General features: G+C 42.0%; 1 protein-coding gene across 6 annotated transcripts in view; it reads left to right on the top strand.

Annotated features, from left to right (window-relative positions):
* Positions 1-21,299, top strand: part of CUNH8orf48 (chromosome unknown C8orf48 homolog) — a 67,462-nt gene extending 46,163 nt beyond the window's left edge. For 2 of the 6 annotated variants that reach the window (XR_006169979.1, XR_006169974.1), the window contains 3 exons: positions 1,822-1,931; positions 11,665-11,746; positions 18,653-20,005. The gene's annotated coding sequence lies outside the window, so the exon portion shown is untranslated. Of the gene's footprint in view, positions 1-1,821; positions 1,932-11,664; positions 11,747-18,652; positions 20,006-20,876 lie in introns of those variants that run through there. The other 4 variants (XR_006169975.1, XR_006169976.1, XR_006169977.1 and 1 more) reach the window with 4 other exon arrangements.
* Positions 21,300-24,019: the final 2,720 nt, after the last annotated feature.

The raw sequence follows: 24,019 nt of genomic DNA, 5'->3' as shown, positions 1-24,019 counted from the left end.
AAAGGCTTAGAAGTGCTGCTGCTCCTGTTCTAACCAATCACTGGCTGTGTTAATGACACCTTCAGTGAGATGTGCTGGTAGGAAATGAGTATCTTTTTTCAGCATATGCATTCCTAGATCACTTTTTCCAATGGGACCACAGGGGGTTGACACAAATTATGGTACTGCTAGCATAGCTGTCCTACATAATTTGTTGTTGCATAAAGTTATAATTAACGATTTTAACAAGTACCAAGGCAGGCACATTAGGAATCTGGACTACAGAGCCTCAGGTTCCATAATCAGGCACATCTGTTATAAACAGTTATATCTTTTAGATACGGCTTATTTAGCACGAGTGCTAAGCAAGGCTGGGTTTGACCCCTCACACAGAGATCTGAATGGGATTCAGTCTGCTTCAACAGCTGGCTGAGGGTTTTGTTGCTTGGACAGAGCATTGCCTGCACCAGCTTATCCATTGTAGAACATGATGGTGTTGGATACGGAGTCAAAGTTAGTGTTGTGTTGTAGCAGTAGTTGGTCAGAAGGGCAGTTGCTGGCTTTGTGACAGCATCTGTGAGGAAAGGTATATCCTCAGCTTCCTTACAGCACCTATAGGATGCCAGGAGCATGTGGAAAGAATAAGTCTGAACCAGTATAACTGGAAATCTAACTGGAAGCTGTGAGTGAGCGATGGCAGCCAGTGGATCCATCAGTCAAGCAGTTCCATCTAGAAAGGGGGACACCTTGCCCTTTATTCACTGATTTCTTGAAAAATATTTTCATTGCTCACTGAGATTAATTTTCTGAGCTCTGTGGATTTTTAGGATCACACCCAGAACAAACCTGTCAGGCCTGTTAATACACAGCTTGAGCTCTGGAAAATCTATAGGAGGTTGCAGGAAAGTACAGAAACAGTAATTAAAACAATATTTATATTTTCTGCTCTAATCCTATTAAAATAGCACCAAAGAAAGGAGATGCATACAGGGAAGCTGCATGATGTTAAATTTTATATTAACTTAATGTTTCCTGTTACAGGGTCTGCTAAATACCAGCTCTTCCCAGGAAAAGGGGAATCAGACTTGTTTAAAATTGTTTTATTCTTCTTTAAACAGAGGAAAATAACAATCCTATCAGTTTGGCATTATTTTCTAACATCTGAACTTTACTGGCCCACAGAGAAATAGAAGAAAGCACTATTGATTTGGAGTTGAGGACAACATTCTGTGAATTGTAACTCAGAAGGGGAATGGAGAGGAATAGGTTACTTACATTCAATGTACAGTCTTGGAGTTTGCAGAACTGGTGTCTTTCATCCCTAAGACAATTGAGCATAATATTCTCATTTATTAAGTCTTGTTGCTGCTGTTGCTAATTCATCTTGGAGTTGCTGAGCACAGATTGCTGTAATTAGTAGAAATTCTGAATGCTGATGTTCACAACAGCAAAATTTTTGCTCTTCAGAGCCCTTAAGTTTGATCCCGCATGAAAAACACCTTTCTGTAGTCAATAGGAGCATGGCCTTTGACACCTCTAGCTACAGATCTGCTGCAATCCCTGGAATTGGGTGAAGTGAGAACAGTACCTGGTTCCAGACAGAACGCTGTGGAGTCCATGCTGTGGGCCTTATGTTCTGCAAGCAGTGTAAGCCCCTAATACTCTCCATTGCCTTGCTGGGAGGGAATGAGACAGAAATGTCAAACAGTAGCAGGTTATTGCTCAGAGGAAGAGGAGGTAGAAGTTTGAGCTTGTGAAATGTTCCAAAGTTCCTTGGAAAAGTATTTCACCGTGTCTCATTGCAAACCGACCATTAGAAGGTTTACATCTTTATATCCACAGAGCAAATCAGTGCCACTGAAAGCAGCGGTTTCAGAGGAAGGAGAATCACTCCCTGAACAGTTTTCGATGTTAGCAGCAGCAAGACACAAACAATGCAGACACACTGAGAGGTAAGTTAGAAGCCTTTTGGTTCACCTACAAGCACTTTATTGTAGGGGAAAACCAGCACAGTGTCAAGATGTGACTTTCTTCAGAATTTGTTTACTCAAGGAGTGCAAAGCAGGAACTCGGCCCAGTAACATCAGCTGCACAGAACATTTTCATTTTTCACCTGTTCCCTTTTGTCAGATACAGTAACATACCATTCTCTGGTTCTTCCAATCTCTATGCAAAGCAATTTAGTGATCAGTGCATTAAAGTAGTGCTTCCTAGTGGAGCAGGGAGGCCTTAGGCAGCCCCACTGTTGTACTGACTTGGTGCAGATCGTTAGCTGTCCTGTAGTACCAGACCTTTTCTCTTGTACAGTTACCAGAGAAGGGCAGAAAGCACACCCAAGGGAGGCAAATACATTAACCTGAAAAGATCTCCTACCTGTCTCCTTTGTTATATAGCCTCTTTTTAAAGTAGGTGCCACCTAAGCCTTCAGGTGGATGGTTTGCAGTCATCTTAATGCTAGCAACAGTTACAGCAGAGGCTGGGCTGTTTCTGTGAGATACAATCCTTAGTGGACTAGACATGAAAGCGCTCTGATGTGTTTTAGGAGAAGTGGGGTAAATTAATGGAAGTATCCAAGGAGATACCTGGTTTCTTATGCATCAGTTCTTGGATGGATGACGAATCCGACTGGAAATGGTGCAGAATTGTGGTATACCCCAAACTCAGATCTGTTCATTAGATTTCTTTGGTGGCATGAAAACTATTTACTGCATCCCCTCAGCCTTACAAGCAGCAATTATCTGCCATCCACAGAAAGAACGTTAAATGGCAGCAGATGTTGAAAGGGCCAAATTTGTCAAGGTCAAATTTGTTGGTCACTGTTGCTGACATCTTTTACGCTCACAGACATGCTATAGGATCACACTACTAACGGATGCTTCTTCAAATAATCTATTTTCCCCATCCTCCTAACCTCCTGCTTTGCAGGAAAGACTTCTGTTATCAGGACCAACATCCTGTTTTTCCACAGATGGTTGCAGAGAGGAGACACCTGGCATTCTCTGGGTCTCTTTGCATTGCTCAGACGATATTAATTACAGCTCCAAGGGAAGCAGCCACCTGCTAACCTTTGCCTTGATGCTGTTTGCATTATGAATGGCATGGAACACAATTCTTTCTCCACAGACAAGCGGTTTACCCTGCTGAGTGTAATTCATTGCCATTTTCCAGGTTTCCAGATACTCCATTAGTGTTCATAAGGCTGGAGAAAGGGGCTCTCTGGCTGATCACAGCACAGGGTGAATGTCATGGCTTCTGACTGCTCTGTTGCTTTGCTCCCAGCCTGATGCGCTTGCCTTCACAAAGGTGTATCTGTAGCAGAGTACATGTACTGATCTACTCAGTGTGTTTTCCCCCTCCCTATTAGTGACATTAGACCACCCAAGGGCTTATTCTACTGAGTGCAAATCAAGTAAAAGCTTAACTCAGGTTATTTTCTCCTGAGAATCTAGATGTTTTCCCTTTCTCATTCCTCCATTATTTCTTAGGCTGATGGAAAATACAGTGACTCATTAATGTGCAAGACAGAGACTTTCTAATCACAATTATGGATCTGAGGGAGAGCTGTGTGCTTCAGAACAGACTTGAAAAGATCTGGAAATTGGTTGCCTGCTCAGGTTTCTTGCATAGGGCTGTGGGTCAGAAGTTGTTAATGTCTCCAGGCCAGTGGTGTCCTCTTGGAAGTCAGTAGCTGATCTCTCTTTGGTTCCCATAGGACTTAGGAGTTCATCTCAGTTATTCTCTTTTGTAACCAAAGAAAGGCTTTTGTTTTAAAGGGTCCCATGAAATGCTAGCTGCTGTGTTTGGTGTCTGGCCTCCCTTCAGTACCACAGCAATATCATCCCTCAGCTATTGGACAAAGGCGCTTTTGGGGGCTCAGTGCCTCAGTGCTGCTCTTTAGAACTTGCACAACTGCCTTTGTAGTCTCCTAACCCTCATGCCAGCTTCACTAAGAAAGTTGCTTCAGTTGTGAAATTACTTCCAATATTGGAAAAAAAAAGCAGTGTTTTCCTGGTGCTCTTAGCCTCTCTGAAGTGAAGGGACAGCTGTTCTGGAGTCATCTTTCTTCCTTCATTTTTCCTCTTTTGAAAAATACTATTCTATGCTCTCCCTGGTTCTGCTTTCTTTGGAAATAAGTCTTTGTGTTGGATTTGGGTGAAAGATTTCTGCTGAGGCTATTTTCCTGATGAGAGTGTTCACTCAGCTACACCAAACCACTTCACAGGAGCATCTGCTCTTACAAAACTTTGTAGCAAACAAACATTCAGATATTCAAGAACTCTTTGTGCTGTGGGCATCGGTATTTCTCACTGGCAAAGCTGAAGACTTGTTTTTTCATTTCTCGTGTCTGAACGTGGCACTTTTCAAAATGCTGGAATGAAATACTTCCACCCAGCGAAGTAATGCAGTCCTGTGATACCATCTCCTGATCACCATTTTGAATGCATTTGTTTCGTGAGAAATTTCAAGACTTCAGTTTTCTGTTCTGGTTTGGGGTAGAAGAAAGTTTGTGCAGCAAGTATTGGAAGTTCTGTCATTTCTCAGTTCTAGATTTTAAATATATCACATTTAAATAAAAAGAACAACAACAAATCTGGAGAAATGCATGTAAAACTCTTCATGCCCTTTCACCGTTACATCCCTGTCCTCCCATACACTCTTTTCCATCATCTTCCCTTGCTGTGCTTTAATTATAGATGCCCTGAGGCAGAGAGCTGCCAGTGTTTCTGTCAGTAAAGTGCCAAGCACATCTATGATGCTTTACAGATAATCAGAGTGAATGCATATGTTGTGAAATGTTTAAGGTTTTTTTCCTGTCTTTTAAAGGATTTATTTATATCCTACTGGGCAGGATTACATTTGGGTACCATCCTTCTTTCAGTCAGATGTCTAACATCCTTTTCCTCTATTGTTTTGCTGCTGGCAAATAAGAGACTAAGGCCCCTCTCCCATCTTCCCTCATCTAAGAATTTTATTTCAAACCCTATCAGTCCTATTCCCAGCAAAATAATCAGGATGATTTATACAAGTGAGTTTATATACTGAGTTATATAAGGCACAATCACCTCCAATATTCTTTAGCTACCTCTGCAGTCTTTGTGTTTACTGAACTTCAACTCATTACTGAACACAGTAGGACAAAACAAGGGGGACAGTGTTTAATAAGAGGCTACATAGCTGTTCCTGTCTCTACCTAGAACTCCTCAGAGCTGCACATCCAGCACCTTGCCAAGGGTAACTGTCTGACAGATCATCATCTGTGCTCATAGAAACCTGGTTTCCAAAGCCAAAGCACTTCACAGGTTGCCAGGTGCTGCTCCTACAAAATCCATCATCTCAACTTTCACTCATTTCCCAGAACAGGTTATTCCTCATAAAGAGCCAACAGACACACAGCGTTTGGGAGGCCAGCTTCTGCTTTCCACATTGCTAGCCTTCCTTTATGCTGTCTGCCAGAGTGTCTGCAGAAGTATGCACTCTCCCTCATGCAGTCCTATTAGTAGCGATGTTGACTCTGCTGGCAGCAGCATCAGTGGTGGTCCTTGCCCATCATGTTGCTAAAGATGTGTTATGCAGGCTCAACAGCTGAGATTTAAATTGCTTCTTGTCACTATTCACTTAAGTCTGAATGCAGATGTTGCTGTTTACCATAATGAGGTTTACCTTTTTCCTTATTCACTCTCTTCCATTTTGTGCCTTGTATAGTTTCTTTTGCACCGATGACACATTTCCACAGTGAAATGACATGTCATAGGGAAACAAATGGAAGCAAAGACTGGATGATCTCAAATCAACTGAGAAACCCAGTAATGATAAAAGCTTCCCACAATCTCAGAGCTTACGCATTTGTGTGTGTGGGTGGGCATATAAGAAAGGAAAAATATCTTTAGTTTTGAAGTCTCAGATCCTTTGCAACAAGATAATGATTTCAGGCTGAAAGCAGCATTTGACTGATCTTCTAATGGAATTCTTGGACAGAAAAGATCTATTCAGAGGGGTAGAAATTAGAGATAGCTGATAACAACACTGACTCCGTGTTATATTACACTGAAGCTAAGTCTTTGTGGACACAGTTCTTTTTCAGAATACTGAATGCCATTTTCTGGTTACAAATCTAAATGTAGTTCCAAATTCTCTCCATAAAAAGAGAAGAAACGTTTATTGACTTCCTCATTATTATTTTTTTTAACATTGCTCTGCATGAATTTGCCTTTCTTCATCTGTCAAGAGACTTTCTTGAAACTAGATAATTTATTCAGGATGAGGGGAATGGTTTTAAATGGAAGAGGGTAGATTTAGAGTAGACATCAGGAAGAAATTCTTTTCTATGAGGGTGAGGAGACACTGGAACAGGTTGCCCAGAGAGGCTGTGGATGCCCCCCTCCCTGGAAGCATTCAAGGCCAGGCTGGATGGAGCTTTGAGCAACCTGGTCTAGAGGGAGGTGTCCCTGCCTATAGCAGGGGTTTTGCAACTAGATCATCTTAAAGGTTCCTTCCAACACAAACCATTCTATGATTCTGTGATTCCTCTTTCCCCAATTAGGATTTGGGAATAAGTAGTTTTTCTTGAAAAGCTTTATTGGTTCAGCAGTTTCATATTAGTACAATTGTGCTACAAATTAAATTATACCTTAACTTACAGAAGGAACTTTAAACAGATTGTGATTCCCTTAGTTGTTGTCACAAGCGTTTCTGTGGATATTTCCAGACCTGCAAAGTTTGACTTTCCAGCTCAAAGTGACCCAGGATAGTGACATTAGGAAACCAAAGTAAGAAAAAAAAGTCCGTATGGAAATGAATGTTATTGATTGCTTTTATAAAAATAATTGATTAATCCCATGATGTGTCACCAGGAAGTCCATGCCTCCTTAACTGTTAGGCTACATAGCTATAAGTTGCCCAAAAGTCCAGCCTATTTAACCATGTGTGCACCACATGTGCTGCTGATCTGCAGTCTTTCTGTATGTCTCAGTATCCACAAGGGTTGATCTGAATTTAGTGCCATGCAGTGCTCCTCCCTGTGGTACACAGTGTCTGTAGGTGCTAAAGATTCAGTGGCCTGAGAGTTATTCTGTGCGAGAAAAGAGATGGCTCTGAAATCAGGCAGCAAAATTAAAAGACGTGGTGAAAGATGATGGTGATCACAGCAGAAAGCACCCAGTATCACTGCAGAACAGCCTTCTCCAGGGGGAGACACGTGGTGATTGTGCCTTGTTAAGCCTTAGATGTTACTCATCTTCATGTGCTGATCATTCCAAAACTGCCAAATTCCCAAGCATCTGTACTTCTGAAGCAATCTCCACTGCTGGAGACAGAATGCTTGAGACAAGCATCTGGACAAAATGCTGGAGACGAGCTGTGAGCACATCCAGTGAATCCTTTCCTATAGCTCTTTTTTCAGTTAGACATTTGCTTTCCCCAAGGTGAAGCTGACATATTTTCCAAGCAGAAGCCTTTCATAAACAAAGAGTTTTGACCCGTGGGACCCAAGACTATGAAATATTAATATGATGAACTTCTGAAAGTGACCGAGAACAAAGAAAAGTGTTGGACAAAGCATCTCTAGAAACCTCCTCTGTCATCCATCTTACTAATATTCTATCTTATGCCCTTCCTGAGAAACCTAAATCTTTCTGTGATATGATTTTTGCCAAAACTGTCATATGAGATTAGTGGAATTGCTGAATAATGTTATCAGAGTTGTGCTTGTTATGATTTATATCATGACAGCCTTCAAAATGTTGCGGTGTGCCAAAGGCCATTTAAGGCAGAATAAATGAGCTTAAATGAGAAGAGTGCCATTGAATGGTAACTCGGAAGTTTCACTCCAGATGTCCTGAAAGAGAGGAGTCATTCTGCTCCAGAAAATGGAAATTATGTGTCAGGCTAAGAATGTAAATGTTTGGGAATGCTACTTTGAACAAAAGAAAGGAGAAAAATTGAGCAGGTTTCTTTTTTTTGTGGAGGTGTCCAGTTTCACAGAAATTAAGGTCTTTCTCTTAAGAGTACCCAAGTTGTATTTGCAGTTTGCAAATTGTGCCAGGAGTTTGTATGGTTAGTGCATGCCTCAAGGATTTGAGATGTCAGCTGGGAAAGAAATTTGATACTGAAATTGCATTTTTGTTTTTGTTTCTCTTTCTGTAATCTTCTTTCTCATTAAATAATTAAGATCCTAGCCTTTTCCTTTTCCTTTGCTAGAATTAAATTGTATACTTTCACATTTAATCTGCTTGATGTTGAGCAAATTGAACTGAAGCTAGCAGACATAAAGCAGATTTGTTCTCCAGTGAAAATATACCTGTTTAGAACAGTAAATGGAGGAAATGCCTTGATGTGTATCTGCCATTTGAGTTGAACCTGACAACTGAATACGTTTCCTGCTCTTCAAGAGTGAATTTGAAGACTGGCATTAGCAGCTGTGGAGTGCTAGGAACAAGTCTCTGTCAGTGGAGATCAACAACTCGTAAGCAGGTATTGTTCAGTCGTCACAGTGAGCTGTAGAATTTCAAAGATAATTGTTAAGAATATGAAATTGATTAAAATTAATCATGTATTTCAGCAAAATATTTTGATGATACACAAACAGCGGTGCGGCCAACGAGGCCTTTATTTCCCATGCATGGTTTTCCATGCCTTATACAACTCTTCATAGTAGTTTTTCATTAAAACCCCAGTAATTAGATCCCACTTCACTAGGACTGTATGTTCTTCAAACAAGCTAGCAATAAACAGGACCTTCCTGCTGATTATTGTGTGACACGTTGCTAATGAAAGCATCCAGACAGAATAAAGGCTAGTAAGGGATTTCAGAGTCCTAGGATCTGGATGGGGTCTGTCTGCAACCTCATTACAGTGGCAGCAAGTGGAGGGAGAAATTCTTTCCCCCTTTTTATGCCATGTCTTCCTAAACTTGAAAAATTTCTGAGCAAAGGTGTGTCCCCAAGGAAAGAAATATATAGGTGTTGTAATTTCAGTGGGATAAAAAAATTAATTCGGTGTATTTGTGTGCTAACACAGAAGAAGAAATCTGTACTGCTGAATGTGATGCAGTTTCAAAGGCAATGGAAGCTGGAAGATGCAAGTTAAGACCTCGAACTACAAAAATAGCTGTAGAAGCAAATACGTAATGTGACATTACACAAAAGGATTAGTGGGAGTGAGAGTAATGTTAAACTTTGCTCTTTAATAGGCAGTGTGAGACACAGTCATGCTCAAAAGAACCAGATTCAGATATAATCACTGCATCTTCATCTAACTGACAGACCCCATGCTTATAGTTGAGCAGAATGGCTCACCTTTGAGTAGAGAAAAATTGCATTCATCAGGTTTGCAGTCAGAGCACAGAACTGGATAAGTATCTTTGAAAAATGCCCTTACAGCTTGAAGACACTGAGAAAAGCTGCGGTGACCTACTGATAATATTAGCTGAGAGCAACTACCAGCAATTTCTTTCCTTATGTAAAGAGGAAAACACGGGTATTTGAACAATGATCTCGGGAGGTAAGAGATGAGAACTTTCAGGCTGTACAGAGGCAAGCCAAGCAAGGAATCAGCTGTCATTCCTGAAGGCAGGACACGGTGGGGTGACATTCAGCTGCCTCATCAAACGGAGGAGTACCTCACCACACAGCTGGAAATTGTTCATTCAGCAGCTAACCCACTGGCTGCCTTTGATTAGACGAGGATTGTCCCATAGAAACAGCACTGCCCTCCTGCTAATTATTTCAGGGAAATTACACTCAACAGATCGTTGGAGAGAAGGGGCTTCGTGGTGTAAATGCATGGCAGTAACAGGCATCCCTCATCTGAGCAGATGGAGAACTTGTACTGATGGCTGGAAGCACAGAAACAGCCACTCAGGAGATTCAGACTACATCCCAAAGGGACAAGGCTGACTCAGACACACTGGCTGTCATATTGCAACAGCTTACAAGTAAGGGCAGGGAAGCAAGAGCTTGTTAACTGTTATTCTCCTTTGACCAGAAAGTAGGGATCTGCCCCTTCTGCAGAATCCCCCTTCCTCCTTGTCCAGTATGAATTTCCATCTGTGTTTTATTTGGAGACAGAAGCTACAGACAAAATATTCAGACCTGTGTCCTCAGAGTAGTGCAGTGTGTGTGAACACACAGCACGTTTCTGCAAGTTAAATTTGTTTCTAATTCTGTATTTGAAAATGAGCTTAAATGCTAGTGGTGATGTAATGTTCATTTACATTTAGATTCTGTTTCTATTTATTTTAATTCCTATTAGCTGGATCTAGATTCTAACAATGTGGGTTTTTTAATCCATCCAGGCTCTCTTTGACATGAACAGCTCATTTTTTTCTTATAGGCTGCCAAATTTCATGCCTTATTGATTCAATAAAGGAAAAAGAATGACAGGTAGAAGGGGAAATGGATGTTTCCTGCCCAAGGGGAGATTTACAAATTTCATATGAACTGTTCCTGTAGGAAATGCTTTCTCTGATTGCCACAAAAATGGCTGTGGAAGGAAGGAGGTTAGAGGGTATGGTTCACTTCAGATTTGTCCATGATATGCATAGCTGAAGCACTTTGGTTTTAAGATAACTCCTGTGCCATATTCCATAAACATGAACTGCCTGTATGTGAGATGGCTTAAAAATAACTGGAAATCTCTCATCTGCAGCCTGTCTCTTTGCAGTTCTTTGCTCTTGATGCTGCTGAGTGCTCAGACACTCCAGAGAACAATGCTGGAGGTAGGAGCTACCAAAGAACACTGCAAATAGTTATGCCCTCTTCTACAAACAGGCACACTGTTTGAACCTGCATTTAGCAGGAGTTCAAGCAGTTTCTCAGTCCCTTAATGGCCACAAAGCATAAAGCAAGGACAGAGGAGCCGGGGCATAAATTATCAGATGGCACATGGAAATCCTGACTCAGAAAAGCATGCTAGGGGATCAAGGCAAGGCCCAAAGTGCTTCTGAGCACTGGGTTCATTTATTCACCAGGAGGATCAGGGAGATTTATCTTCAGACGAAGCAGAAGTAATAACATGGTCATCAGCAAGATTTCTCCAAGCACTTAGTCCCATAAATATCCGCTGGGATGGCAGAGTTCCCTAATGGGATGGTGTTGAAAGAGTTGCCAGAATAATTAGTTTTCTATTAGGATACACAAGACATTTGATGCCTTTAAAAACTGTTGTTTTAGTCTCTCCACAGGCACAAATACAGTGGTTATTCTGGATTTGCCTACTTACACTTTTCTTCAGAGCAGAGAGGTTTACAAGAGCTCTATTTTTAATTTAAGATCCTGAGATAATTACATGACTTCAGTAGGCAAGAGACTCATTGTACTGTGACTCAATCCAGGCAGGCATGCAAGTAAGAGACTAGACAAGGCACAGCTAATAAGAAAGCTCTTATTTGTACACAAAAAGTCACATTAAACTCGTATTAAAAAGGCTGGAAATTGAAGAACTTGGCAATCAGAAAACAGCAGAATGGAGGTTGATTCTACAAATGTTAATTAGCCCTTTTGCCTATTTATATTATTATATACCCCTTAATTACCTGATCAGATCTTTTTCCAGAGGACTTCTGTCTTGAGGTTAGATATCACTGCCAGCTTTTTCTATCATTAGCTTATTTTTTAATGGGGAACATGAACTGAATGTGGCAATTGCTTTCCATTAATTTTCCTGTTTTCTGGTAATCTGTTCTTATAGTACAAGGCTGCAGGGAATCCCAGAGAGCACACCCCACACAAAGAACCCTATCCTACAGCTGTCCACAAGTCTGGCAGAGAAGGTACGACTTTCTGTAATTGATTTGTGATATTCTGTGATACTAGTAGTCTCAGAAACATTGATCTCAAGGAACCAGCTTTCCCTATAGTAACGAAAGTTGCTGTGCAATTACTTCTGTGCTTGGGCATTTCCAGTCTTTCAGACATAATGAGCATATTTACCAATGGTGTAAATGAAGTAGCTCCTACAAACCTCGGAAATTTATGTACCAAGATGAAATTTGATCCTTTTGATAGATTCAGTCACATTCACAGACAGGAATTGATCAAATCCTGAAAGACAGTTTTGCTTGTAGCTTTTATTTCCTCACAAATTTTTTTGCTCACAATTGAGCATGTCTCAACCTACCTGCCTCTTTTATTTTCCACTTTCCTCTTTTGCTCCTCTCTCTCCACTGGAATTAATGAACTCATGGGGGAAGAAAATATACCTTGTGTAACAAGCTTCCTTATCACAAATCCCTCCGTATCCACTGTGCATGCTGCTCAGATGAGCACGTGAACAGGACAGCCACAAACACTGAGACCCACGGTTTGAGATGTGAGTGGGAGTTTTGTTCACTACATACTGGTCTGAGACTGGCCACGTACTTCCTTGTGCTTCTCAGTAGACAATGAGTCCTGCAAATAGCTGATACCCTGTCCTGCTTTTTGTGTCACATATACCAGTCTTGAGCTGGAGCGGAGGGCAGACACGGAGCCAGACATCATCCTTCACAGAGCTGGCAGCCTTCCTCCCTCCTGGTCTCAGCCCTCTTGCTGTTGTTGGACAGCATGGCTCCCTGCTGAGGGGTAGGTGCAGAAGTCAAAAGCAATGTTTCTTCCAAGGATTGTCTTCTTTTTCTCTGCTTCCAACACCAGCTTGAGAAAATCAGCTGTCTCCCTTTGATTCTTACAGACATCCTGCCTGAAGGAACCTTGTCTTTCATTTGATGATCATTTTTGCAAAGAAAAGGACTGGATTGTGTCTTTGCCGAACGCAGACAGAGCAACAAGCATACATAAGAGGAAAGGCCATGTGTGTGAACTAAAAAGGCCAACAGCAAACAAGGGCATCTAATTTACAGAAGAGTCCCCAGGACTGATTCTCTTCTCTTTCCCAGCCCTGCATTTTGTAGGATGGGGCCCTCTGTTTTAGCCTGATAATGAGTCCAGAATGTAGTGCTAGCACTGCCAGACAACAGACCTTAAAGTTCTGTCAGTCTTTTAGCAGACACAACAGACTTCCAGCCCTTTTGCCTGAAGCTTTGATTAAACTCTTACTAAAGTTTCCCTTTGTTGAGATATTCCCTTTCAGGCAAAGGTGAAGAGTAGGGAGAAAAACAGCCCACGTCTGAGCATGTCGGCTCCCATCCCTGTGCCTAATAATGCCATAGAGATCTAAGCCACTTGTTTCCTCTCCCTGCTCCATGTCTTGTCTGGCTGGTCATGTGGCTTATGAAGTGCCTTGCTTAGAGAGGGCACTGACTGAGATGATTGACAGCTTTTCTGTATCAGAAGACCAAACTGCTCAGTCCACCGCAGGGAACTTTAAAGCCTTTGGAAAGAGCAGAATCTCCACTGCTTGCAGGAGGCCATTAGTGGTTGTCTGCTTTTGAATCTACGTTTAGGATGTGCCCTTAGGATCCCAGATTACCTTATCAGAGATGTTAAAAGGAGTTAGCAAGAAATTCTTGCTGTTTGATTCTCATCTGACCACAGGAGCAAACAAATAAATAAATAAAAATAGATGTAGATAGAGGGGAAAATACCACCACATAAAGGGCTCTAACATGCATTAATAGATACTAGATGGCAATATGTTAATAACAGAGTGTCAGTGTTTATCAGGCACTATGTGGTGGATGAAAAATGAGATCACGGTGCTGATAGTGAGTTCAAGAGACATGTTCTAAATTGGCTGCAGATTGTAATTAGCTTTTTCTCTTGCCCTGGTTTTTTTATCTTTCCTCCTCCCATTCTGATATGCCACTCACACATCTGCTGCTGCCAGGATTCAGGGGTGAAGCAGAGCCATTTCTGATCTTTCACCATGACTAGTCATTCCCGAATCTCGTTAACGTTGTCAGATCTTATCAGAAATGTGACACAGATGTCTGCATCAGCCCTCTGCCTGTCTGTGTCTGCTGCCACACAGAAATGTGGGGACAGAAGGCTGTGGCACCTCTGCCTGTTATCTTTGGCTAGCAAAAGTCATGGCAGAAAAGGCGTGTTAAACTTTTCCCGTGTATAATTCTTGCAGAACTTACATGGTGCTCTAACATAATAGAAAGAGGAAAGGTAACTTTTTAATTTATTTGCAATTGAAGGTTTCTTCTTGCAGGTAGCCATCAGTGTAAGATGCAATTGCTGCTCCATTGCAATATGCTGTAGCTTAACATGGATGGAGTGCTGCTTGGCTGCAGTCACAATGCAGTGAGAATGCTGCTACCATTTAATCCTAATTACCTTATGTGGTGTTACTACATCACGTTAGCCTCATTGAACTGTGTAACTATACCAATAACCCAGATTGCAGCTTACTTAGTGCTAAATTCTCTTCTTGCTACCCTGTAAAGGAGTAGTTCCACTGAGCTCTGCAGAAGGATTAGGCTTTGTAGGTGAGGCAAAAACTGGGTTCACAGCTAAGTCTCTGCTTGCTTTTATTCTTTTTTTTTCTTTTCCACCTAAGTCTGCTTCTCTTCAAACTAATCCAAGACCCTTAGTATTAATTCTGAAGTGTATAAGGAGTTTCAGCAATAGCATCTGGGCTTACGAGTCTCAGCTACCCATCACTGTGCTTACAAGATGAGATAGTTCTCACTTCTTACCTCCTGTCCATGTGTCTGGATGTTTTAATGACCCAGGAGAGATACTGGAATGTATTTGGATGAGGAAAGAAGATAAAGATACAAAAGGAAGGTTGGAAATGTGTATGCAAGAGCCTCCGTGATAGCTTATTCCTCTATCTGCACAGTAGAGCATTAAGTAAGACTTCCAATCTCCTGGAAGTCTAGCTGCAGCAGGCTCCTTTTAAAAAAATCTTAGTATTTCACTGACCACGTTAGGGCAATGTTTCAGACCTGAGAGAGGTTCCCAGATACTTGTGGAGAAATCTAGTAATTAAAATATAGAGTTTAATCAGAAGGCAGAGAAAAACATGAAATTTGGAATTCATGCAGGCTGCAACTTCCCAAACATGATGAATTGCTGGTACTTGTTCTGGAAGAAAGAAACCTTGTTCATACTGCTTTAGTCCTAGTGTCAGTCAGTGAAAAACACTGATTTTCCTGCAGTTCCCTACTATGACTGTGGATGTTTTGAGGGGAGGGCAGAAGCAGAGGAGATGCTCTGTGCTGAAACACATAATGAAAGCGTTGAGGATGAACAGTCACAGAGGTTCTCCAAAACTTCGCTTCTACCTCTGAAAACAGTGATAACATAATTATACCTTGACAGCTTATCTAAATATAAGGAAGCAGATACCAGTGATTGAAATGTCTGCACAGAGCAAAGCGAGCCTGAGAGATTTTACAGGTTTGAGGAGTGTAAGCATATATCAGTGCCCTGGCTGAGCAACCTTGGGATGCTGTGCTTGGGAAAGGAGAAAGATTACTCACTATTAGCTGTGAAGTTTATTGCAAGGGATAAGGTAGCTGAGGAAGGGAAGAGGTGTGTAAAGTGGTAGGGGTGCCACCTCTTAACCAAGCATATGAAATAACTGATTTCTCCTTAAGCAATACTGTGCAGAGAGGCTGTCTGCCTCCATTTTCTTCTTAACGTCTCACTTCTTATTATTCATGTTGTCTCTTTGTCAGTGGCAGGAACACACTGCAGTGCAAGAACGTGTTCTGTCTACCCATGGTGCATGGCACTGTTAGCTAAGAAATGAGATGCTCAGAGAGGCATACTAAAATACAGGAGGATTTTGATGAGCATTAAATTTTTTTTAGAGGACAGCAAGCTTGCATACACCAGGTCTCTTCTCCTTGAATAGAAAGCAAAATATCAATCTTTCGTTTAAAAAAGGATTTAAATTGTGAGACAAATGAACATGAATGCCTCCCTCCCTTTTATTTTAGGAAAAAAGACTGACTAGGAAGCTAATTAAGTGGTTAGTTAACTTTATGCATATAAGTAGGTTCATTTGATTTTAGGTTAAGTTGCTGCAGCTTCCTATTTGAAAGCATGAGCAGAAAGGCAGGCAACTGAATCTCCATAAAAATGCTATTAATCTTGAGAAGACCTTGAATGACTCCTGCATTCCCCAATGGGGCCTTTCCTGCTATTTTCTTTAGAGAGTCTCAATTCTGCTTTGCACTTTTGCTTGTGTGCCAGTAAAAATACAGTAATTTGAGAAGAACCATGAACCTTCCTTGAAATAATAATCTGCAGCTCCTGTTGAATAGAAATAGAGCTGGGAAGCATGTTATGAATGTGATCTTAGCTTAGCAGTGCTGCAGGTGTATGGACAGTACCAGCCAGTAGCTTAAATGATATGCCTGTCAGATTTCTTTAATGCATGCTAGATAAATTTTGGAAAAATGATCCGTCATATGAGATTGCTGTAGTTCTGCAGTAAAGTCTTGCAGTGTCCTTCATCACTAGCAGCACGGTCTTTTTGTGCAGGAAGACATAACCTTGTGCTTATTCATAATAAAGAAGAGAAGAACCTTTTTGTGTGTTCACTTAGATTCATATCAGGGACAACTGGTCAATCTATACTATGTAGATTGCTCCAAAAGTAATGCCTCCTATTTATTTCCATGGAAACTACAACAGATACAAAGGGCACAACAACTATTTGACAGAGCAAATCCTCAGTTTTCACAGTCACCACCATTAGCTGTGCATTTTCACCAGTAATGAATAAGAGCCACTGTTTCACAGTGTTTCACCACCCACCACCTCACTGTGCTCACATCCATTGTTGGTGTCCATAAACGTTCAGCACACGTCCATGAACATCAATGGGTGCCATTTTTTTTCACATGGAGGAACTGAATGACAAACACCTTTGCTTCAAACACACTTCCACGTCAGGCACCATTTTGCCAGACTGCCCCTCTGCTGCTGTCTGTTGCATGGCAGCAAAATGTATCAAAATATTGTCAGGAAGGTTTAACCTCTGCTGCCATACCAGCAACATCCACCTCTAACATCATGGGCCAACATCATAAAATAAGAGGCATTGCTTTTGGAGCAGCCCTTGTGTATTTTGGATGTGAGCTTGGGTCAGCAGGGCCTTCCTGTCTGTGTGGATGCAGGCTGAGCACTCTGGTGAGCCCGACCTCATCTGCCCTACAGTGGTGTCACAGAGCTCAGGCCATGGGGTAAGGAAGCATGGGGGCTACAACAGAGTTTTAGGATTTTCAAACAAAATGCAAAATGCTTTAGATTTGCATCCAGTCAGGTTGAGCAAATCGCTCAGCTCTCTTTCGTGTCCTGTCTTGCACAATTCAGGCTTTCTGGGCACAGATACCCAGAATGTTGTGCCGATCTTGTAGGACTTGTCACTCTGAGATGTCACTCACTTGTGGCTGTGTGGGTGGCTGCTTGTGTAGGGCAGGCAGAGAGACTGTGGAGCCACAGGTGTGAATCCAACGATCTGTAATCAGCAAAGCAGAAAAGTTAGCAGAAGGCAGACACTGAGCCAGAAGTAGCAACAATGCAAAAATATATTCAGAGAGAGCGACAGCAAAGGGAGAGGCAGAAAGAAGATGAGGGAGGCGTTGGATGGAAGTGAAGGTAGCAGTGGTGATGGCTCCTCCTGGTGTGCTCAGCAGGACCAGCCATGGACGTACCTTCACCTCTGTCCCATGACCATGAACAAAGATGCCACTGACGTTACCAATTCATTGAGCTTTCAGGAGGATTTAGGACGGACACTCATTCCCACAAGCCCCCTCCTGTACTGTCTGTTGCTGGCAATGGGTGAGCTGCTAGTCATTTGTTTGGTTCAGCTGTTTTGCCTGCTGGTTAGGATTAGTAGAGGTTTTCTGTTTTTTAAAGAAATGCAGCTGTTGTTTTGGTGGCAGTAAAAAGGTAAGGTTCCATTACAGTGCCTGAAATGTAATCTCCTGTTTAGTTTTAATCCTGGGCTGTGTCGTAACGTGGGATGGCAAAGACTGAAGAAGAGGGCGATATGCTAACTTTATGAACAGCTGTATCATTACCTGCATAGTGTTCTCTGTTTCCAAGCGCTGTCTAAACCTATGTGTGTTTAATTTATTGTATTTCTTTGAGTACACTTCATACCGTTTGTGTGACTGAAGCTGTCTCTGGGAACTGTACTGAAGGAATCAGGCAGCCTTCTCCTCCCTGTCCCCTTTTCTCAAGGTTTTGTTACAGTCAGTTGGGAGCAGTTGAGAAGTTGTACCTCCCTGGGGAAAGCCTGTTGCAGTAAGGCTGTGTTTTTTTGTTCTTTATACTCATATCCTTTATTGTAGGAGTTGCAAGGTGCCAGGCTCTCAAGTGTCAAATGGCCAGTGTTAGAGATGGGCACAGCAGTTCAGCCACATGTCTGCCTGGGCTTTTTGGGTAATCCTGCAGGCTAGAACAGGCTGGTAGAGAAGGTTGGCCAGTGAAATCACTCCTGCACTGGTACAGGTGGTACATTATTTATTACACATTTAGGAAAACAGGCCAAGTTTACCAGTCCACACGAGGCCAGTAGCACTGGTGGTTGACAGGTAGCAATCTTGATTCCTTGCAGCAGCCATCTTTACTGGGAGGAGCTGATGCTGTCAGGTTGATGTTGATGTCAAAATGCTGATGTTTCAGAAAGTGCAGGTGGTCAGGTGGCACGAATTTAAGGGTATTTTAAGTCCAGGGCTTTGGCCTCTTGTCAAAGTGTGCTGATACATTGCACTGTCCTCACACACAGCTTCATTTTTAATATATATTTCTCATTTCATTGCCTCTTTCAGGCTGCTACATGTAGGCTGCAGGTGTCTGCCCTCTATGAAGTGAATGGAAAGCAGAGGATGCAGGCTGGGGTCTGGATGGTGATGTGCTGCTGCTCCAGGTAAGAACAACATGTGTGTGGCTGCCATGGGTCTGAGCCCAGGCAGGAGGAGCAGCTTGAGCCTGCAGAGAGCTCAAGGGAGCAGGGCAATGGGCTGGAGGGCTGGCAGTGGTCTGTACTGCCTGCTGAGAAGGAAATTCATCTGCAAAGTGAGTTTTGATCTCAGCAGAGATGTTTCTGCTGGGACCCTGGGAATGATGGCAAGGTGATTATGGGGTAGATGTACATATAAATGTAATCAGTGGCACTCCGTGGCTTTAAATTATGTAACCTTATGAGTGTGCATGTACATGGCGAGGAGGAAATGAGAAAATACTGAATTTTCTAGAAACAGTTGTATGCAATTGCAACTTACTGTTATTTGAAGCTTAATTTATCTCCAGTATTTGCTGGCACAGAAATCTCAAGAAACACAACTTCTCGTTCAGCATATCAGTGTTTTCAGGATCGTGGATGAGTGGCACTGATATCAATTGCACATTCCTGAATTAAAATGTTCTTATTTACTAAACTCCTTGCTCATTATAGTCCTGAGCTACTGGAGAGTTTGAAGCTCATCTGTTTGTCAAACGTGTTTTATGAGTCAATTCCTCTGTCAGCATTACCGTGGATTTGTATCCACTGCTAACAGCCCAGGAACCACCATTTTACTCAGAAATGGATCCTTTGACTTGCCTGTGCTCTCAAAGATTATACAAATAAACAAAAACTTGAGCTGTTATACTAGGAACAGAAGTCCAGTGTCACCCTTGTGTTAACAACCAGCATTACTGACTTACATTCCTTACAGATGGATGCTCATTATGAAATGTGTTGCTTTGCTTTGTTGCATTTGTTTTAGTTAACAACTGTTAACATACTGAACAACCTGACTGTTTTCAAACTGACTACCACTCAGGACCCAGAACAATTTACCTTCTTAAATGAAGGCAAGAAGTTACTCTTCCTAGAATCTCTCCAAGATTTTTGATAAGTCTCCCATGGTGAAGTGGGATGAAAAGTCAGATATCATTAAAACTTCAGCAGAGCAGAAGTCTGCAGAAAAAGACTCATTTGGTGTTCTAGTTTTTATAAGCCTTGCTTTAGCAGTGTGTTTACGTGTGGGCTTAATTTTCTATTTCTTTGAGTCCAGTCATATGCTTAGGCTTTCACTGAGTCATGCATTGATGAGATTTCTGGGAGTCTGGTCTTGGAATGTCAGGAGAATAAACTTGAAAAATGGAGAAATACAACATGTTTTCCAAGACTGCAATAAGGTTGTGAACCTGTGTCTCTGTCTCCTCTACACTGAGCAATAAACGATGGAAGAATCTGTCTCTTACGAAGTGATGGCCCTGTAGAAATGAAACTGCACTGAGAAAGGCACACATAGTGCTCATCCAGGATGCTTGAGATTTGCAGGGCGGCTGGTTGCAACATCTGGAAATGGATATCTTGTTCAGCCCTTTGTGAACTGGTGCTGCCTGCAATTACTCACCTGCAAGATAAACAAAGGAATCAAACTTTTTTTGCTGTCATTTTTAATAGTTTCTTTTCCAGAACCTCTCCTGCCCCTTTCCATAATCTCAGGTCTCCCTTCCTCTTATGTAAAATAACAGCTGTGTTGCAGAGCAGCAAACTTGTCTGCAGATTTTGGATGCTTTTTGATCCCCTCTGTCAATGTCGACTGGGATTTTGTTCCCATTTTAATCCCATGGCTGTGTTTGGCAGTTTGTAAATCACACACGCGCGTCACTGGGAAGGAGTGGATTGCTTCTATCTTAATCTGCAGCCTCTTGCTTTTATGACTCCTTTGTATCATCAGTCTTTATTTCCATCACAAGGAAAAAATGTCCTCCTCCAGCAGTGCTTCTGGATGAATGTGTTTTATTCTCAGCAGGATCAGAGGAATGCGATTTACAAGGGTTCTGGGCACTCGGAACGCACAAGCATTGGTACTTCTGAAACATGCCTTTTCTATGATGGATGGGGCATATTATCTAAATGCTAATAAATACTGAGCCACAAATTGGCTCCATTTTTCTTCATTCCTTCACTGCCTGTGGTTGCTGAATGATGCTAAATCCAGCCTCAGACACATTGCGATACTAATTAGTTCCGATTTCTTTCTTTGTTCTTTCTGATAGGGCAATATGGATGTGCTGCCTCTGGGCGTATTTATGTTCCAGCCTCCCTGGCTCATCTCCACAAAGAGTGCATACAGTTGGTGTGAGAGGGACAGGGAATGAAGGTGGTATAAATCTCATCTGGCACAGAACTCTCGGGAATCATTTAAAAGGGTCAGCTGGATTATGTCTCTCAATAAACTCTATGGGACTTTCCCATAAGGCTGAGGCTCTTTCATCACACACAGATGATACCATGAACTCTGGCAGATGAATACTTGCCACAGCATTTTCTGTGGCAACTCTCAATTGTTCTCTGTAACCTTCTAGATTTTAGATTCTTAAAAATAAGCTGATGAGTACTGGCTTCATCGCTTCTATGTTTGTGGAGTGCACTTACGATTCTTTGTATTGAAGATATTCTCAGTAAGAGCACCTGGGTTTTTTTTGGCCAGAAGACAAATAAACAAACCACTTTGCATTGATGTTATATATGCATCCTGGAAATCTTGCATGTTGTTCCAAATTAAATTAAAATATAACATGAAATTGTCTCATAGGCAGCCCCTCAGAAGTTCCTCTGACATCTTCTCTGAACTTGTGGTTCCAGTGCTGATTTTGTAGCAGCAGAATATTTGGAATAACCTGGCACTGCAGTACTGGGAAATAATCTGTCCTTTCTTAAAGACTGGGTTGTTAAAGATTGAGAGTCTTTCTGGCCCTCTGTGAGATCACTAGCAATTTTCCATCTCAGAGAATTCAGATGTTTGCCCAGTAATTGTGGAAACACTTTTCAATTCAGTGTAATGGGAATAGCCTTTCAGAAGCAGAGGCAAAATGAACAAATACATATTTAAAATATCTGTGGCTGTCATACATTTATTCTGCGAAATATAGCAGCAAGCTTTTCCTTCAGGTGGGCTTTGGTCTTCTACCAAAAGACTCCGGAAACTGAATGTATTGAACGTGGCCAACAGAGGTCATGGGTGATTCGACAGCAGTGCACACAAGGAGACAAAACTTGATTCACTCTTCAGTGTGGCAGACAAAAGCCTGCAACAAGCTGATTTGAAGCAAGGCTGGAAGTGGATTTTTGTTTTTAATTATGCCAGTGATTAATTACAGGAAACCTTGTCCAGGCATTGCAATTACTTCATACGACCATTGTTTTTGGTTGGGCTTGCCCTCTATTCTGTAACTCAGACGAGGGGTTGTATCAAGGATGTAGGTTATGGTCTTTGTTATAAAGGAAATGAAACAATTCAAATGGTTTGTCCTCTAGGGTGGAAAAAAAAAAGTTGTATGCATTTATCCTGGGGAGTGGATGATGGATATTCTATAAGTGAAATGTAAAATGCTGGGGGGCGGGAGGAAAGACCAGTGGTCACGCTGTAGTGCCCTACCATCTCCTGTGGTCCTTGTCTGAAATACGCTTTTAATTTAGTATTTCTCTAATTTATAGAATAGATAAGGGAGGAGATTTCATGCTTTTCTCAATTTAGGCATTTTGATAGCTTAAGAGAGTTTGTCAGTACTGTTCTAATTGTACAGTCTGGCTGTAGTCCCTTGCAAAACCGTCTCTGAACGGAGATGCAGGCCCACATGGCATGCATCTGCTAGCTGTGTTTCTGTTACTTCTGTTCTCTGTGTTTATTTGTTTAGAACTACTTCTGGGCTCACCTGGTGTCACTGATTTCTGTAGGATGAGGCACAACTCCGAGTGTCTGGCTTCAGGGCTTTTATTCCTTGTTCATCTCTTGTAGGGAAGGCTGATAAAAAGTGATTCAAAGGTGCCCAGTGGGTGCAGAGCTACAATAAGCTGACGCTGTCTGTAAGCAGTGATGAGACGACCTCAGCGGTCCTGCAGTATGATCATACTCATCCAAATACATAGATGAGACAATCTTGTTAAATAATTGAAGTGGTATTAAGTTCAGGCCTCTCACATTTAGTACTTTTCAACTCTCCTGCCACTTATTTCATTGCTCTTTGCAGAGAAATTACACTTTTCTAGTTTTAGCATTTGTTCTGCTCTGTGCCACTGGCTCCCAGCAGCTCCTGCAGACCTCTCGACCTCCTTCTTTCAGCCTCTAATATCATGACTTGTTTCCATGGAGACCAGAGTAAAGCGATAAATAAATGTGGCTGGGAATAGCAAGCTTCCACCTTCTGCAACTGGGATAAAACCTGGGGAATCATTGCCTGCCTGTGTGTGACACAGAGCACAGAAGAGTCCTTGGTACTCTCCTCTTGGTGGCTTGCAAGAAGGGCTGACGTGGTATGGCTCAGCACCCCAAATAATTCAAGGTGCACTGATTTTCATGGCTGAAGAGTGCTTACTGAGCAACGTTACCTTCAGGTTGTGCGAGTGAAAATAGTGCTGGTGCTACTCTTGGATCTGACTGATAGAGATGTAGCCTGGGAGCCAGAAACACTTGGGTCCACTTTGGGTCCAGTTGTGCTGGAAGAACATTTCTTATTCCCTCCCTGTGCTTTATTCATGAAGCTATAATACTTTTGCAGCAGGATTTGTAGAATCCTTAAGGTTGGAAAGACCACTAAGATCATCTAGTCCAACCATCAACCCAACACCACAATGCCCACTAACCATGTCCCTCACTGCCACACTGACCCTTTTCAGGGATGGTGACTCCCTGGGCAGCCTGTTCCTATACCTCACCACTCCTTCTAAGAAGAAATTCTTCCTAATACCCAACCTGGGAGGAAACTCCTTTCTGGGGATGGTTTATGTGCTGTCTATCCCAGCGATGACTTTGTCATGGTTGAAGTTTTTATGTAATTTAAAAATTGAAAATTAAAAAAAAATAAATCAGGAATGCTTCCCAGTGCCAATACTGTGTTTCATTCTCCCACACACTGGCATCTGGTTGCAGGTCCTGTTGGATTTGCTAGGGGATGCTAATGACCATGGGGCTTGTGAAGCTGCCCCATTAACTAAAACAGAAAGCTGGTCCTGGACTACACTGCCTGGCTTCAGCCAGAATTTTCCTCTGATTCTCTGCTTGGAGAGAGGCTGTTCTCAGTATAAATGGCTTTTCTTTCTGGAGGATTCAATTTAATCCAGTCCCACCACGAATATTTTCTCACATGGTGGAGCAGGTGAATTTCAGACTGAATGCTGTCTGAAGTTGTGTTAGGCTCTG

The sequence above is a fragment of the Centrocercus urophasianus genome, unplaced genomic scaffold (genome assembly GCF_019232065.1).
Source record: "Centrocercus urophasianus isolate 14NV4802_14NV808 unplaced genomic scaffold, USGS_Curo_1.0 seq_24, whole genome shotgun sequence".
Classification (NCBI taxonomy): domain Eukaryota; kingdom Metazoa; phylum Chordata; class Aves; order Galliformes; family Phasianidae; genus Centrocercus; species Centrocercus urophasianus.
This window is presented reverse-complemented; position numbering and strand designations above follow the sequence as displayed.